The sequence below is a fragment of the Strix uralensis genome, unplaced genomic scaffold (genome assembly GCF_047716275.1).
Source record: "Strix uralensis isolate ZFMK-TIS-50842 unplaced genomic scaffold, bStrUra1 scaffold_41, whole genome shotgun sequence".
NCBI classification, from domain to species: Eukaryota; Metazoa; Chordata; class Aves; order Strigiformes; family Strigidae; genus Strix; species Strix uralensis.
The window spans coordinates 231253-246215 of NW_027436712.1; positions in this window are offsets into that span (position 1 = coordinate 231253).

The following is a 14963-nucleotide window of genomic DNA, read 5'->3' on the forward strand; positions in this document are numbered from 1 at the left end:
GTGCTCTGCAAGCTCTCCAGGACAACATAAAATCTGGGGCTCTGTGCTTTCTTTCGTTCTGAACAAGTGTTATTGTTTTCTGCACAAAAGCGATTCTGCGAAGCAATGTGAACACTTCTGCTTCCCAGGCACAGAGAAGGTGCTAGCAGGGAATTCTCTGCCTGCCTTTCCCCAGTGCTCTGCAAGCTCTCCAGGACAACATAAAATCTGGGGCTCTGTGCTTTCTTTCGTTCTGAACAAGTGTTACTGTTTTCTGCACAAAAGCGATTCTGCGAAGCCATGGGAACACTTCTGTTTCCCAGGCACAGAGAAGGTGCTAGCAGGGAATTCTCTGCCTGCTTTTCCCCAGTGCTCTGCAAGCTCTCCAGGACAACGTAAAGTCTGGGGCTCTGTGCTTTCTTTCGTTCTGAACAAGTGTTACTGTTTTATGCACAAAAGCGATTCTGCGAAGGAATGTGAACAGGCACAGAGAAGGTGCTAGCAGGGAATTCTCTGCCTGCTTTTCCCCAGTGCTCTGCAAGCTCTCCAGGACAACATAAAATCTGGGGGTCTGTGCTTTCTTTCCCTCTGAACAACTATTATTGTTTTCTGCACAAAAGCGATTCTGCGAAGCAATGTGAACACTTCTGTTTCCCAGGCACAGAGAAGGTGCTAGCAGGGAATTCTCTGCCTGCCTTTCCCCAGTGCTCTGCAAGCTCTCCAGGACAACATAGAATCTGGGGCTCTGTGCTTTCTTTCGTTCTGAACAAGTGTTACTGTTTTCTGCACAAAAGTGATTCTGCGAAGCAATGTGAAGACTTCTGCTTCCCAGGCACAGAGAAGGTGCTAGCAGGGAATTCTCTGCCTGCCTTTCCCCAGTGCTCTGCAAGCTCTCCAGGACAACATAAAATCTGGGGCTCTGTGCTTTCTTTCGTTCTGAACAAGTGTTACTGTTTTCTGCACAAAAGCGATTCTGCGAAGCAATGTGAACAGGCACAGAGAAGGTGCTAGCAGGGAATTCTCTGCCTGCCTTTCCCCAGTGCTCTGCAAGCTCTCCAGGACAACAGCAAATCTGGGGCTCTGTGCTTTCTTTCGTTCTGAACAAGTGTTACTGTTTTCTGCACAAAAGCGATTCTGCGAAGCAATGTGAACACTTCTGCTTCCCAGGCACAGAGAAGGTGCTAGCAGGGAATTCTCTGCCTGCCTTTCCCCAGTGCTCTGCAAGCTCTCCAGGACAACGTAAAGTCTGGGGCTCTGTGCTTTCTTTCGTTCTGAACAAGTGTTACTGTTTTCTGCACAAAAGCGATTCTGCGAAGCAATGTGAACAGGCACAGAGAAGGTGCTAGCAGGGAATTCTCTGCCTGCCTTTCCCCAATGCTCTGCAAGCTCTCCAGGACAACATAGAATCTGGGGCTCTGTGCTTTCTTTCGTTCTGAACAAGTGTTACTGTTTTCTGCACAAAAGTGATTCTGCGAAGCAATGTGAACACTTCTGTTTCCCAGGCACAGACAAGGTGCTAGCAGGGAATTCTCTGCCTGCTTTTCCCCAGTGCTCTGCAAGCTCTCCAGGACAACATAGAATCTGGGGCTCTGTGCTTTCTTTCGTTCTGAACAAGTGTTACTGTTTTCTGCACAAAAGCGATTCTGCGAAGCAATGTGAACACTTCTGCTTCCCAGGCACAGAGAAGGTGCTAGCAGGGAAATCTCTGCCTGCTTTTCCCCAGTGCTCTGCAAGCTCTCCAGGACAACATAAAATCTGGGGCTCTGTGCTTTCTTTCCTTCTGAACAAGTGTTATTGTTTTCTGCACAAAAGCGATTCTGCGAAGCAATGTGAAGAATTCTGCTTCCCAGGCACAGAGAAGGTGCTAGCAGGGAATTCTCTGCCTGCCTTTCCCCAGTGCTCTGCAAGCTCTCCAGGACAACAGCAAATCTGGGGCTCTGTGCTTTCTTTCGTTCTGAACAAGTGTTACTGTTTTCTGCACAAAAGCGATTCTGCGAAGCAATGGGAACACTTCTGCTTCCCAGGCACAGAGAAGGTGCTAGCAGGGAATTCTCTGCCTGCCTTTCCCCAGTGCTCTGCAAGCTCTCCAGGACAACATAAAATCTGGGGGTCTGTGCTTTCTTTCCTTCTGAACAACTGTTATTGTTTTCTGCACAAAAGCGATTCTGCGAAGCAATGTGAACACTTCTGCTTCCCAGGCACAGAGAAGGTGCTAGCAGGGAATTCTCTGCCTGCTTTTCCCCAGTGCTCTGCAAGCTCTCCAGGACAACATAAAATCTGGGGCTCTGTGCTTTCTTTCGTTCTGAACAAGTGTTACTGTTTTCTGCACAAAAGCGATTCTGCGAAGCAATGTGAACACTTCTGCTTCCCAGGCACAGAGAAGGTGCTAGCAGAGAATTCTCTGCCTGCCTTTCCCCAGTGCTCTGCAAGCTCTCCAGGACAACAGCAAATCTGGGGCTCTGTGCTTTCTTTCGTTCTGAACAAGTGTTACTGTTTTCTGCACAAAAGCGATTCTGCGAAGCAATGGGAACACTTCTGTTTCCCAGGCACAGAGAAGGTGCTAGCAGGGAATTCTCTGCCTGCTTTTCCCCAGTGCTCTGCAAGCTCTCCAGCACAACATAAAATATGGGGCTCTGTGCTTTCTTTCGTTCTGAACAAGTGTTACTGTTTTCTGCACAAAAGCGATTCTGCGAAGCAATGTGAAGAATTCTGCTTCCCAGGCACAGAGAAGGTGCTAGCAGGGAATTCTCTGCCTGCTTTTCCCCAGTGCTCTGCAAGCTCTCCAGGACAACATAAAATCTGGGGCTCTGTGCTTTCTTTCGTTCTGAACAAGTGTTACTGTTTTCTGCACAAAAGCGATTCTGCGAAGCAATGGGAACACTTCTGTTTCCCAGGCACAGAGAAGGTGCTAGCAGGGAATTCTCTGCCTGCTTTTCCCCAGTGCTCTGCAAGCTCTCCAGGAAAACATAAAATCTGGGGCTCTGTGCTTTCTTTTGTTGTGAACAAGTGTTACTGTTTTCTGCACAAAAGTGATTCTGCGAAGCAATGTGAAGACTTCTGCTTCCCAGGCACAGAGAAGGTGCTAGCAGGGAATTCTCTGCCTGCCTTTCCCCAGTGCTCTGCAAGCTCTCCAGGACAACATAAAATCTGGGGCTCTGTGCTTTCTTTCGTTCTGAACAAGTGTTACTGTTTTCTGCACAAAAGCGATTCTGCGAAGCAATGTGAACAGGCACAGAGAAGGTGCTAGCAGGGAATTCTCTGCCTGCCTTTCCCCAGTGCTCTGCAAGCTCTCCAGGACAACAGCAAATCTGGGGCTCTGTGCTTTCTTTCGTTCTGAACAAGTGTTACTGTTTTCTGCACAAAAGCGATTCTGCGAAGCAATGGGAACACTTCTGCTTCCCAGGCACAGAGAAGGTGCTAGCAGGGAATTCTCTGCCTGCCTTTCCCCAGTGCTCTGCAAGCTCTCCAGGACAACGTAAAGTCTGGGGCTCTGTGCTTTCTTTCGTTCTGAACAAGTGTTACTGTTTTCTGCACAAAAGCGATTCTGCGAAGCAATGTGAACAGGCACAGAGAAGGTGCTAGCAGGGAATTCTCTGCCTGCCTTTCCCCAATGCTCTGCAAGCTCTCCAGGACAACATAGAATCTGGGGCTCTGTGCTTTCTTTCGTTCTGAACAAGTGTTACTGTTTTCTGCACAAAAGTGATTCTGCGAAGCAATGTGAACACTTCTGCTTCCCAGGCACAGAGAAGGTGCTAGCAGGGAATTCTCTGCCTGCCTTTCCCCAGTGCTCTGCAAGCTCTCCAGGACAACATAAAATCTGGGGCTCTGTGCTTTCTTTCGTTCTGAACAAATGTTACTGTTTTCTGCACAAAAGCGATTCTGCGAAGCAATGTGAACACTTCTGCTTCCCAGGCACAGAGAAGGTGCTAGCAGGGAATTCTCTGCCTGCCTTTCCCCAGTGCTCTGCAAGCTCTCCAGGACAACGTAAAGTCTGGGGCTCTGTGCTTTCTTTCGTTCTGAACAAGTGTTACTGTTTTCTGCACAAAAGCGATTCTGCGAAGCAATGTGAACAGGCACAGAGAAGGTGCTAGCAGGGAATTCTCTGCCTGCTTTTCCCCAGTGCTCTGCAAGCTCTCCAGGACAACATAGAATCTGGGGCTCTGTGCTTTCTTTCGTTCTGAACAAGTGTTACTGTTTTCTGCACAAAAGTGATTCTGCGAAGCAATGTGAACACTTCTGTTTCCCAGGCACAGACAAGGTGCTAGCAGGGAATTCTCTGCCTGCTTTTCCCCAGTGCTCTGCAAGCTCTCCAGCACAACATAGAATCTGGGGCTCTGTGCTTTCTTTCGTTCTGAACAAGTGTTACTGTTTTCTGCACAAAAGCGATTCTGCGAAGCAATGTGAACACTTCTGTTTCCCAGGCACAGAGAACGTGCTAGCAGGGAAATCTCTGCCTGCTTTTCCCCAGTGCTCTGCAAGCTCTCCAGCACAACATAGAATCTGGGGCTCTGTGCTTTCTTTCGTTCTGAACAAGTGTTACTGTTTTCTGCACAAAAGCGATTCTGCGAAGCAATGTGAAGAATTCTGCTTCCCAGGCACAGAGAAGGTGCTAGCAGGGAATTCTCTGCCTGCCTTTCCCCAGTGCTCTGCAAGCTCTCCAGGACAACAGCAAATCTGGGGCTCTGTGCTTTCTTTCGTTCTGAACAAGTGTTACGGTTTTCTGCACAAAAGCGATTCTGCGAAGCAATGGGAACACTTCTGTTTCCCAGGCACAGAGAAGGTGCTAGCAGGGAATTCTCTGCCTGCCTTTCCCCAGTGCTCTGCAAGCTCTCCAGGACAACATAAAATCTGGAGCTCTGTGCTTTCTTTCGTTCTGAACAACTGTTACTGTTTTCTGCACAAAAGCGATTCTGCGAAGCAATGTGAACAGGCACAGAGAAGGTGCTAGCAGGGAATTCTCTGCCTGCCTTTCCCCAGTGCTCTGCAAGCTCTCCAGGACAACAGCAAATCTGTGGCTCTGTGCTTTCTTTCGTTCTGAACAAGTGTTACTGTTTTCTGCACAAAAGCGATTCTGCGAAGCAATGTGAACAGGCACAGAGAAGGTGCTAGCAGGGAATTCTCTGCCTGCCTTTCCCCAGTGCTCTGCAAGCTCTCCAGGACAACAGCAAATCTGGGGCTCTGTGCTTTCTTTCGTTCTGAACAAGTGTTACTGTTTTCTGCACAAAAGCGATTCTGCGAAGCAATGTGAACACTTCTGCTTCCCAGGCACAGAGAAGGTGCTAGCAGGGAATTCTCTGCCTGCCTTTCCCCAGTGCTCTGCAAGCTCTATCGGGACGACGTAAAGTCTGGGGCTCTGTGCTTTCTTTCGTTCTGAACAAGTGTTACTGTTTTCTGCACAAAAGCGATTCTGCGAAGCAATGTGAACAGGCACAGAGAAGGTGCTAGCAGGGAATTCTCTGCCTGCCTTTCCCCAATGCTCTGCAAGCTCTCCAGGACAACATAGAATCTGGGGCTCTGTGCTTTCTTTCGTTCTGAACAAGTGTTACTGTTTTCTGCACAAAAGCGATTCTGCGAAGCAATGTGAACACTTCTGTTTCCCAGGCACAGAGAAGGTGCTAGCAGGGAAATCTCTGCCTGCTTTTCCCCAGTGCTCTGCAAGCTCTCCAGGACAACATAAAATCTGGGGCTCTGTGCTTTCTTTCCTTCTGAACAAGTGTTATTGTTTTCTGCACAAAAGCGATTCTGCGAAGCAATGTGAAGAATTCTGCTTCCCAGGCACAGAGAAGGTGCTAGCAGGGAATTCTCTGCCTGCCTTTCCCCAGTGCTCTGCAAGCTCTCCAGGACAACAGCAAATCTGGGGCTCTGTGCTTTCTTTCGTTCTGAACAACTGTTACTGTTTTCTGCACAAAAGCGATTCTGCGAAGCAATGTGAACACTTCTGCTTCCCAGGCACAGAGAAGGTGCTAGCAGGGAATTCTCTGCCTGCCTTTCCCCAGTGCTCTGCAAGCTCTCCAGGACAACATAAAATCTGGGGGTCTGTGCTTTCTTTCCTTCTGAACAACTGTTATTGTTTTCTGCACAAAAGCGATTCTGCGAAGCAATGTGAACACTTCTGCTTCCCAGGCACAGAGAAGGTGCTAGCAGGGAATTCTCTGCCTGCTTTTCCCCAGTGCTCTGCAAGCTCTCCAGGACAACATAAAATCTGGGGCTCTGTGCTTTCTTTCGTTCTGAACAAGTGTTACTGTTTTCTGCACAAAAGCGATTCTGCGAAGCAATGTGAACACTTCTGCTTCCCAGGCACAGAGAAGGTGCTAGCAGAGAATTCTCTGCCTGCCTTTCCCCAGTGCTCTGCAAGCTCTCCAGGACAACATAAAATCTGGGGCTCTGTGCTTTCTTTCGTTCTGAACAAGTGTTACTGTTTTCTGCACAAAAGCGATTCTGCGAAGCAATGGGAACACTTCTGTTTCCCAGGCACAGACAAGGTGCTAGCAGGGAATTCTCTGCCTGCTTTTCCCCAGTGCTCTGCAAGCTCTCCAGGACAACATAAAATCTGGGGCTCTGTGCTTTCTTTCGTTCTGAACAAGTGTTACTGTTTTCTGCACAAAAGCGATTCTGCGAAGCAATGTGAAGAATTCTGCTTCCCAGGCACAGAGAAGGTGCTAGCAGGGAATTCTCTGCCTGCTTTTCCCCAGTGCTCTGCAAGCTCTCCAGGACAACATAAAATCTGGGGCTCTGTGCTTTCTTTCGTTCTGAACAAGTGTTACTGTTTTCTGCACAAAAGCGATTCTGAGAAGCAATGGGAACACTTCTGTTTCCCAGGCACAGAGAAGGTGCTAGCAGGGAATTCTCTGCCTGCTTTTCCCCAGTGCTCTGCAAGCTCTCCAGGAAAACATAAAATCTGGGGCTCTGTGCTTTCTTTTGTTGTGAACAAGTGTTACTGTTTTCTGCACAAAAGTGATTCTGCGAAGCAATGTGAAGACTTCTGCTTCCCAGGCACAGAGAAGGTGCTAGCAGGGAATTCTCTGCCTGCCTTTCCCCAGTGCTCTGCAAGCTCTCCAGGACAACATAAAATCTGGGGCTCTGTGCTTTCTTTCGTTCTGAACAAGTGTTACTGTTTTCTGCACAAAAGCGATTCTGCGAAGCAATGTGAACAGGCACAGAGAAGGTGCTAGCAGGGAATTCTCTGCCTGCCTTTCCCCAATGCTCTGCAAGCTCTCCAGGACAACATAGAATCTGGGGCTCTGTGCTTTCTTTCGTTCTGAACAAGTGTTACTGTTTTCTGCACAAAAGCGATTCTGCGAAGCAATGTGAACACTTCTGCTTCCCAGGCACAGAGAAGGTGCTAGCAGGGAATTCTCTGCCTGCCTTTCCCCAGTGCTCTGCAAGCTCTCCAGGACAACATAAAATCTGGGGCTCTGTGCTTTCTTTCGTTCTGAACAAGTGTTACTGTTTTCTGCACAAAAGCGATTCTGCGAAGCAATGTGAACACTTCTGCTTCCCAGGCACAGAGAAGGTGCTAGCAGGGAATTCTCTGCCTGCCTTTCCCCAGTGCTCTGCAAGCTCTCCAGGACAACGTAAAGTCTGGGGCTCTGTGCTTTCTTTCGTTCTGAACAAGTGTTACTGTTTTCTGCACAAAAGCGATTCTGCGAAGCAATGTGAACAGGCACAGAGAAGGTGCTAGCAGGGAATTCTCTGCCTGCTTTTCCCCAGTGCTCTGCAAGCTCTCCAGCACAACATAGAATCTGGGGCTCTGTGCTTTCTTTCGTTCTGAACAAGTGTTACTGTTTTCTGCACAAAAGTGATTCTGCGAAGCAATGTGAACACTTCTGTTTCCCAGGCACAGACAAGGTGCTAGCAGGGAATTCTCTGCCTGCTTTTCCCCAGTGCTCTGCAAGCTCTCCAGCACAACATAGAATCTGGGGCTCTGTGCTTTCTTTCGTTCTGAACAAGTGTTACTGTTTTCTGCACAAAAGCGATTCTGCGAAGCAATGTGAACACTTCTGTTTCCCAGGCACAGAGAACGTGCTAGCAGGGAAATCTCTGCCTGCTTTTCCCCAGTGCTCTGCAAGCTCTCCAGCACAACATAGAATCTGGGGCTCTGTGCTTTCTTTCATTCTGAACAAGTGTTACTGTTTTCTGCACAAAAGCGATTCTGCGAAGCAATGTGAAGAATTCTGCTTCCCAGGCACAGAGAAGGTGCTAGCAGGGAATTCTCTGCCTGCCTTTCCCCAGTGCTCTGCAAGCTCTCCAGGACAACAGCAAATCTGGGGCTCTGTGCTTTCTTTCGTTCTGAACAAGTGTTACTGTTTTCTGCACAAAAGCGATTCTGCGAAGCAATGGGAACACTTCTGTTTCCCAGGCACAGAGAAGGTGCTAGCAGGGAATTCTCTGCCTGCCTTTCCCCAGTGCTCTGCAAGCTCTCCAGGACAACAGCAAATCTGGGGCTCTGTGCTTTCTTTCGTTCTGAACAACTGTTACTGTTTTCTGCACAAAAGCAATTCTGCGAAGCAATGTGAACAGGCACAGAGAAGGTGCTAGCAGGGAATTCTCTGCCTGCCTTTCCCCAGTGCTCTGCAAGCTCTCCAGGACAACAGCAAATCTGTGGCTCTGTGCTTTCTTTCGTTCTGAACAAGTGTTACTGTTTTCTGCACAAAAGCGATTCTGCGAAGCAATGTGAACAGGCACAGAGAAGGTGCTAGCAGGGAATTCTCTGCCTGCCTTTCCCCAGTGCTCTGCAAGCTCTCCAGGACAACAGCAAATCTGGGGCTCTGTGCTTTCTTTCGTTCTGAACAAGTGTTACTGTTTTCTGCACAAAAGCGATTCTGCGAAGCAATGTGAACACTTCTGCTTCCCAGGCACAGAGAAGGTGCTAGCAGGGAATTCTCTGCCTGCCTTTCCCCAGTGCTCTGCAAGCTCTATCGGGACGACGTAAAGTCTGGGGCTCTGTGCTTTCTTTCGTTCTGAACAAGTGTTACTGTTTTCTGCACAAAAGCGATTCTGCGAAGCAATGTGAACAGGCACAGAGAAGGTGCTAGCAGGGAATTCTCTGCCTGTCTTTCCCCAATGCTCTGCAAGCTCTCCAGGACAACATAGAATCTGGGGCTCTGTGCTTTCTTTCGTTCTGAACAAGTGTTACTGTTTTCTGCACAAAAGCGATTCTGCGAAGCAATGTGAACACTTCTGTTTCCCAGGCACAGAGAAGGTGCTAGCAGGGAAATCTCTGCCTGCTTTTCCCCAGTGCTCTGCAAGCTCTCCAGGACAACATAAAATCTGGGGCTCTGTGCTTTCTTTCCTTCTGAACAAGTGTTATTGTTTTCTGCACAAAAGCGATTCTGCGAAGCAATGTGAAGAATTCTGCTTCCCAGGCACAGAGAAGGTGCTAGCAGGGAATTCTCTGCCTGCCTTTCCCCAGTGCTCTGCAAGCTCTCCAGGACAACAGCAAATCTGGGGCTCTGTGCTTTCTTTCGTTCTGAACAACTGTTACTGTTTTCTGCACAAAAGCGATTCTGCGAAGGAATGTGAACAGGCACAGAGAAGGTGCTAGCAGGGAATTCTCTGCCTGCCTTTCCCCAATGCTCTGCAAGCTCTCCAGGACAACATAGAATCTGGGGCTCTGTGCTTTCTTTCGTTCTGAACAAGTGTTACTGTTTTCTGCACAAAAGTGATTCTGCGAAGCAATGTGAACACTTCTGTTTCCCAGGCACAGACAAGGTGCTAGCAGGGAATTCTCTGCCTGCTTTTCCCCAGTGCTCTGCAAGCTCTCCAGGACAACATAAAATCTGGGGCTCTGTGCTTTCTTTCGTTCTGAACAAGTGTTACTGTTTTCTGCACAAAAGCGATTCTGCGAAGCAATGGGAACACTTCTGTTTCCCAGGCACAGAGAAGGTGCTAGCAGGGAATTCTCTGCCTGCCTTTCCCCAGTGCTCTGCAAGCTCTCCAGGACAACATAAAATCTGGGGCTCTGTGCTTTCTTTCGTTCTGAACAAGTGTTACTGTTTTCTGCACAAAAGCGATTCTGCGAAGCAATGTGAACACTTCTGCTTCCCAGGCACAGAGAAGGTGCTAGCAGAGAATTCTCTGCCTGCCTTTCCCCAGTGCTCTGCAAGCTCTCCAGGACAACATAAAATCTGGGGCTCTGTGCTTTCTTTCGTTCTGAACAAGTGTTACTGTTTTCTGCACAAAAGCGATTCTGCGAAGCAATGTGAACACTTCTGTTTCCCAGGCACAGACAAGGTGCTAGCAGGGAATTCTCTGCCTGCTTTTCCCCAGTGCTCTGCAAGCTCTCCAGGAAAACATAAAATCTGGGGCTCTGTGCTTTCTTTTGTTGTGAACAAGTGTTACTGTTTTCTGCACAAAAGTGATTCTGCGAAGCAATGTGAAGACTTCTGCTTCCCAGGCACAGAGAAGGTGCTAGCAGGGAATTCTCTGCCTGCCTTTCCCCAGTGCTCTGCAAGCTCTCCAGGACAACATAAAATCTGGGGCTCTGTGCTTTCTTTCGTTCTGAACAAGTGTTACTGTTTTCTGCACAAAAGCGATTCTGCGAAGCAATGTGAACAGGCACAGAGAAGGTGCTAGCAGGGAATTCTCTGCCTGCCTTTCCCCAGTGCTCTGCAAGCTCTCCAGGACAACAGCAAATCTGGGGCTCTGTGCTTTCTTTCGTTCTGAACAACTGTTACTGTTTTCTGCACAAAAGCGATTCTGCGAAGCAATGGGAACACTTCTGCTTCCCAGGCACAGAGAAGGTGCTAGCAGGGAATTCTCTGCCTGCCTTTCCCCAGTGCTCTGCAAGCTCTCCAGGACAACATAAAATCTGGGGCTCTGTGCTTTCTTTGCTTCTGAACAAGTGTTATTGTTTTCTGCACAAAAGCGATTCTGCGAAGCAATGTGAACACTTCTGCTTCCCAGGCACAGAGAAGGTGCTAGCAGGGAGTTCTCTGCCTGCCTTTCCCCAGTGCTCTGCAAGCTCTCCAGGACAACATAGAATCTGGGGCTCTGTGCTTTCTTTCGTTCTGAACAAGTGTTACTGTTTTCTGCACAAAAGTGATTCTGCGAAGCAATGTGAACACTTCTGCTTCCCAGGCACAGAGAAGGTGCTAGCAGGGAATTCTCTGCCTGCTTTTCCCCAGTGCTCTGCAAGCTCTCCAGGACAACATAAAATCTGGGGCTCTGTGCTTTCTTTCGTTCTGAACAAGTGTTACTGTTTTCTGCACAAAAGCGATTCTGCGAAGCAATGTGAACACTTCTGCTTCCCAGGCACAGAGAAGGTGCTAGCAGAGAATTCTCTGCCTGCCTTTCCCCAGTGCTCTGCAAGCTCTCCAGGACAACATAAAATCTGGGGCTCTGTGCTTTCTTTCGTTCTGAACAAGTGTTACTGTTTTCTGCACAAAAGCGATTCTGCGAAGCCATGGGAACACTTCTGTTTCCCAGGCACAGACAAGGTGCTAGCAGGGAATTCTCTGCCTGCTTTTCCCCAGTGCTCTGCAAGCTCTCCAGGAAAACATAAAATCTGGGGCTCTGTGCTTTCTTTTGTTGTGAACAAGTGTTACTGTTTTCTGCACAAAAGTGATTCTGCGAAGCAATGTGAAGACTTCTGCTTCCCAGGCACAGAGAAGGTGCTAGCAGGGAATTCTCTGCCTGCCTTTCCCCAGTGCTCTGGCAAGCTCTCCAGGACAACATAAAATCTGGGGCTCTGTGCTTTCTTTCGTTCTGAACAAGTGTTACTGTTTTCTGCACAAAAGCGATTCTGCGAAGCAATGTGAACAGGCACAGAGAAGGTGCTAGCAGGGAATTCTCTGCCTGCCTTTCCCCAGTGCTCTGCATGCTCTCCAGGACAACATAAAATCTGGGGCTCTGTGCTTTCTTTCGTCTGAACAAGTGTTACTGTTTTCTGCACAAAAGCGATTCTGCGAAGCAATGTGAACAGGCACAGAGAAGGTGCTAGCAGGGAATTCTCTGCCTGCCTTTCCCCAGTGCTCTGCAAGCTCTCCAGGACAACATAAAATCTGGGGCTCTGTGCTTTCTTTCGTTCTGAACAAGTGTTACTGTTTTCTGCACAAAAGCGATTCTGCGAAGCAATGGGAACACTTCTGTTTCCCAGGCACAGAGAAGGTGCTAGCAGGGAATTCTCTGCCTGCTTTTCCCCAGTGCTCTGCAAGCTCTCCAGGACAACATAAAATCTGGGGCTCTGTGCTTTCTTTCGTTCTGAACAAGTGTTACTGTTTTCTGCACAAAAGCGATTCTGCGAAGCAATGTGAACACTTCTGCTTCCCAGGCACAGAGAAGGTGCTAGCAGGGAATTCTCTGCCTGCTTTTCCCCAGTGCTCTGCAAGCTCTCCAGGAAAACATAAAATCTGGGGCTCTGTGCTTTCTTTTGTTGTGAACAAGTGTTACTGTTTTCTGCACAAAAGTGATTCTGCGAAGCAATGTGAAGACTTCTGCTTCCCAGGCACAGAGAAGGTGCTAGCAGGGAATTCTCTGCCTGCCTTTCCCCAGTGCTCTGCAAGCTCTCCAGGACAACATAAAATCTGGGGCTCTGTGCTTTCTTTCGTTCTGAACAAGTGTTACTGTTTTCTGCACAAAAGCGATTCTGCGAAGCAATGTGAACAGGCACAGAGAAGGTGCTAGCAGGGAATTCTCTGCCTGCCTTTCCCCAGTGCTCTGCAAGCTCTCCAGGACAACAGCAAATCTGGGGCTCTGTGCTTTCTTTCGTTCTGAACAAGTGTTACTGTTTTCTGCACAAAAGCGATTCTGCGAAGCAATGTGAACACTTCTGCTTCCCAGGCACAGAGAAGGTGCTAGCAGGGAATTCTCTGCCTGCTTTTCCCCAGTGCTCTGCAAGCTCTCCAGGACAACGTAAAGTCTGGGGCTCTGTGCTTTCTTTCGTTCTGAACAAGTGTTACTGTTTTCTGCACAAAAGCGATTCTGCCAAGCAATGTGAACACTTCTGTTTCCCAGGCACAGACAAGGTGCTAGCAGGGAATTCTCTGCCTGCTTTTCCCCAGTGCTCTGCAAGCTCTCCAGGACAACATAAAATCTGGGGCTCTGTGCTTTCTTTCGTTCTGAACAAGTGTTACTGTTTTCTGCACAAAAGCGATTCTGCGAAGCAATGTGAAGACTTCTGCTTCCCAGGCACAGAGAAGGTGCTAGCAGAGAATTCTCTGCCTGCCTTTCCCCAGTGCTCTGCAAGCTCTCCAGGACAACATAAAATCTGGGGCTCTGTGCTTTCTTTCGTTCTGAACAAGTGTTACTGTTTTCTGCACAAAAGCGATTTTGCGAAGCAATGGGAACACTTCTGTTTCCCAGGCACAGAGAAGGTGCTAGCAGGGAATTCTCTGCCTGCTTTTCCCCAGTGCTCTGCAAGCTCTCCAGGACAACGTAAAGTCTGGGGCTCTGTGCTTTCTTTCGTTCTGAACAAGTGTTACTGTTTTCTGCACAAAAGCGATTCTGCGAAGGAATGTGAACAGGCACAGAGAAGGTGCTAGCAGGGAATTCTCTGCCTGCTTTTCCCCAGTGCTCTGCAAGCTCTCCAGGACAACATAAAATCTGGGGGTCTGTGCTTTCTTTCCTTCTGAACAACTGTTATTGTTTTCTGCACAAAAGCGATTCTGCGAAGCAATGTGAACACTTCTGCTTCCCAGGCACAGAGAAGGTGCTAGCAGGGAATTCTCTGCCTGCCTTTCCCCAGTGCTCTGCAAGCTCTCCAGGACAACATAGAATCTGGGGCTCTGTGCTTTCTTTCGTTCTGAACAAGTGTTACTGTTTTCTGCACAAAAGCGATTCTGCGAAGCAATGTGAACACTTCTGTTTCCCAGGCACAGACAAGGTGCTAGCAGGGAATTCTCTGCCTGCTTTTCCCCAGTGCTCTGCAAGCTCTCCAGGACAACATAAAATCTGGGGCTCTGTGCTTTCTTTCGTTCTGAACAAGTGTTACTGTTTTCTGCACAAAAGCGATTTTGCGAAGCAATGGGAACACTTCTGTTTCCCAGGCACAGACAAGGTGCTAGCAGGGAATTCTCTGCCTGCTTTTCCCCAGTGCTCTGCAAGCTCTCCAGGACAACATAGAATCTGGGGCTCTGTGCTTTCTTTCGTTCTGAACAAGTGTTACTGTTTTCTGCACAAAAGTGATTCTGCGAAGCAATGTGAACACTTCTGTTTCCCAGGCACAGAGAAGGTGCTAGCAGGGAATTCTCTGCCTGCTTTTCCCCAGTGCTCTGCAAGCTCTCCAGGACAACATAAAATCTGGGGCTCTGTGCTTTCTTTCGTTCTCAACAAGTGTTACTGTTTTCTGCACAAAAGCGATTCTGCGAAGCAATGTGAAGAATTCTGCTTCCCAGGCACAGAGAAGGTGCTAGCAGGGAATTCTCTGCCTGCTTTTCCCCAGTGCTCTGCAAGCTCTCCAGGACAACATAAAATCTGGGGCTCTGTGCTTTCTTTCGTTCTGAACAAGTGTTACTGTTTTCTGCACAAAAGCGATTCTGCGAAGCAATGTGAACACTTCTGCTTCCCAGGCACAGAGAAGGTGCTAGCAGGGAATTCTCTGCCTGCTTTTCCCCAGTGCTCTGCAAGCTCTCCAGGAAAACATAAAATCTGGGGCTCTGTGCTTTCTTTTGTTGTGAACAAGTGTTACTGTTTTCTGCACAAAAGTGATTCTGCGAAGCAATGTGAAGACTTCTGCTTCCCAGGCACAGAGAAGGTGCTAGCAGGGAATTCTCTGCCTGCCTTTCCCCAGTGCTCTGCAAGCTCTCCAGGACAACATAAAATCTGGGGCTCTGTGCTTTCTTTCGTTCTGAACAAGTGTTACTGTTTTCTGCACAAAAGCGATTCTGCGAAGCAATGTGAACAGGCACAGAGAAGGTGCTAGCAGGGAATTCTCTGCCTGCCTTTCCCCAGTGCTCTGCAAGCTCTCCAGGACAACAGCAAATCTGGGGCTCTGTGCTTTCTTTCGTTCTGAACAAGTGTTACTGTTTTCTGCACAAAAGCGATTC